The following is a 3,335-nucleotide window of genomic DNA, read 5'->3' as shown; positions in this document are numbered from 1 at the left end:
GGCATCGAATGTATTTTCACATGAATAAAGAATTTCATGTTATCCAAAACCGTTTTTGTTTTATTGAAAAAAAAAACTTGTAACGCTCTTATTAAAAACCCCGATAGTAAAATAAAGCTAACGAGCAGAATTCTTATCGAATCGATTTCTATAATAGGGTCCAAGACTGATTCAGGGAACGATGAACGGTGTGTGGTGCAGTGTGCGGATTTCAGGAGATCTGTTGGAATCGTTTGAGACTCACGGGAGACTTTGACAAGACAATTGACTCTTCTGTCTGCTCAATAACTAACTAGACAGTTAATTTGCTTTGCTGCTGACATAATTCTTGGGATCTCTTGGGATCAATGCATCTAAGACTAAATACATGCTAACAAAAGGGACTGATCGAAGCAGAATTCGTCCTGGCAGTAGCATTGCAATCGACGGCGACGAACTCGAGGTGGTCGACGAGTTTATTCACCTTAGTTCGTTGATAACAACAGCCATGGGAATCGAAGATGCATAAGAAACGGAAATTGGTCCTACTATGGACTCCACAAATCCAACCAACTCGATCCCCTGCCAACCCCCTGGCCCAACAAACTCGATTAAATACCCTGCCGATATGGAGCCTGTCAGGGTGTCGACTACCTTGAAAATCCTTGAAAATCAGGGAATATCAGAGAATTCAAACAATGTCAGGAAAAGTCAGGGAATATCAGGGAATTTCGTCACCAATCTGGAAAAAATGGAATTCCGTCAATTATAATTTTGAATTAGAAAGTTAATGATACCAAAAATGTTGTATTTGACTAGTTTGACTCTCTGTAGGTTTTTCAGTACAGCGCGCAAAAGTAGACGGCTTTTACATTCGCGATATTTTACTGACATTTTTGGCATCAGTATCTGCCGTTCAGCCTCAACTAATTCCCTTCCTTTTCTTCTTCGAAAACTATCGATAAATTAATGCTTGAAAATCATACTATGAAAGCCGAGCTCCTGTGGTGCCTGGAAACAGTTATGTAGTACAAATCACTCCACACTGCTGAAAAATACATTGGGCCTGATCACGAACGTCACTTCACGGTGAAAACGAAATGAATTGTATGCAATTCGTATGCATTTTATTCCCTTTTCACCGTGAAGTGACGTTCGTAATCAGGCCCATTATTGTATTGAGAAGAATTTTTCATGACAACCAGGACGCTGAGAAGGTCTAACTAGGGCGTGATAAAATGAGCTTTTTGACGATTTTTGGTTCGATGAAACTATGTAAGCTATACATTGCCTTTGGTTTCGGCGAGTCTTTGAACAAGACTACAAAGAGGAACCAGATGGATCTGAATGTCAGGTTTTGGGATGAAAATGAGAAGGATTTGATAAATATTTACATGACGTCAATGTTCTTGGGGCATTCTCAAGCATCAGGACTTGTAGCTTTTGAAGAAGGCATGAAAATTATATATTTGAACAAATTCCCAACAAAGTCACCGTGTATGTCGCTGAACTGGGTGCGATATACTACGCACTAGGGATCATTGAAACATTGCCCATCGACCATTATTTTATTTTTTCAGACAGTCTCAGTTCAATAGAGGCAATCCGCTCAATGAAAGTTGATAAACGCTCATCTTATTTCCTAACAAGAATAAGACATCTATTGAGTGTTTTGGTCGAAAAATTATTCAAGATTACCTTAGCATGCGTTCCCTCTCATTGCTCGATTCCGGGGAATGAGAAAGCGGACTCGCTAGCTAAGGTGGGCGCTTCAGAAGGCACACTTTTTGAAGGCAAATTGCTTATAATGAATTTTTCCACATTCCTCGTCAGCACACACTCGTATGTTGGCAGCGCATGTGGAGTGAAGATGAGTTCGGTCGTTGGTTACACACGATTATCCCTAAGGTCTCGACGAGTGCATGGTTCAAGGGATTGAATGTAGGTCGTGATTTCATTCGCGTGATATCTCGGCTTATGTCCAATCACTACAACCTAAACGCGCATCTTTATCGCATTGGGCTCGCAGCAAACAATCTTTGTGATTGTGGTGATGGCTACCACGACATCGAGCATGTTGTCTGGTCGTGTATCCGGTTCCATGCTGCCCGCTCTCAGCTCACCAGAACATTGAGGGCACTAGGCAGACAATCGGTTATCCTCGTCCGAGATATCTTAGGTAGCCGCGATCCTGATTTTCTGCTTCATCTATACCTGTTCCTCAGAAACGCCGATGTCAACGTTTAATGATGTTTCCTCCATTGTATCCCTGTATCATATCCCTCCTATCCGATCGATAAACTTTTACTTAGTCGCGGCAATACATACACATACTCTTTACAGATACACAGGTCGAAGATTGTGCAGGCCACTGAACAATCAACAAGAGCCAAAGGTTGTACCGCTCATGACAACTCTACACGAGCTGAAGATTATACCGCCCAGTGACTATTCTACCCTAGATTCCTCGAGTCAAGAGATATACACCACGATTGATATGAGGTACAGACTAGGGGGGCGTCGCTGATTAATGATCAGTTGCACCCCAATAGGAAGTATCCCATGTCGGCCACACATACATAGTACTGGAGACTGCAACATCCCAATTATGAGAATCTTTGTAATACTAACCTCGAGCCAACCGCGAGTAATCGGTTACATATTACTAACATAGTCGTAAGACAAAAATTGTCAAAATATTGAACTCCCGGCCCCGTCAGGCTAACGCCATATGTGCCTTAATAAAATATATATTTTGGAAAAAAAAAAAGAATTCCCTTTTGTGTCGATGGACGGTATAAATGTGGATTGGTCATATTACGCAAGCTGCAACTGATTTTTCAAAATGAAGAGAAAAAAAGCTTTTGAATTTGTTTTGAATTGCATATTTCACTCGCTTCATCAAAGGTATGAAAAAAACTCGCCAAAATTTTACGATTGACTTGTCTTGAAATTTCGTTTGAGATGAGTTGAAGTATCCTTGATCTTTCCATCATTGATTCCGATAAAAAATGGAGAGAAAACGATTCGAGAAGCTTTTGACTATTGACTTTTCGATATTTGACGGATTTTGGACGTATCAGTGGAGCTCAAACAGATTTTTTGAAACAATTGAAACAATATTGCTAGCAACATAAACAAGTTTGCTCACTATGATCCGAAACAGGTTTACGGAAGTTTTACCAAAACGGTTTTCTGTCTCTCATTAGAAACCCCAACTTTGAGAGGGCTTTTCCATTAGCGAATGTTTATATGAAAATATGTGGGAGTAAACGGTTGTGCTATGCGGCAAGTGTATGATGCTTTACTTCACTTTGGACGGAAAGCTTCAAAAAAGATGTTGAGCTTTTTTTATC

General features: G+C 40.5%; 1 protein-coding gene across 2 annotated transcripts in view; it reads right to left on the bottom strand.

The window, feature by feature from the left end:
- The window catches only part of LOC129778120 (MYND-type zinc finger-containing chromatin reader Zmynd8), a 29,385-nt gene that overhangs the window by 2,187 nt on the left and 23,863 nt on the right, over positions 1–3,335 (bottom strand). The gene's annotated exons all lie outside the window — the stretch shown is intronic.

The sequence above is a fragment of the Toxorhynchites rutilus genome, chromosome 3, assembly GCF_029784135.1.
Source record: "Toxorhynchites rutilus septentrionalis strain SRP chromosome 3, ASM2978413v1, whole genome shotgun sequence".
Lineage (NCBI taxonomy): Eukaryota > Metazoa > Arthropoda > Insecta > Diptera > Culicidae > Toxorhynchites > Toxorhynchites rutilus.
Note: the sequence above shows the minus strand (reverse complement) of the source record. Positions and strands in the feature narration are given on the sequence as shown.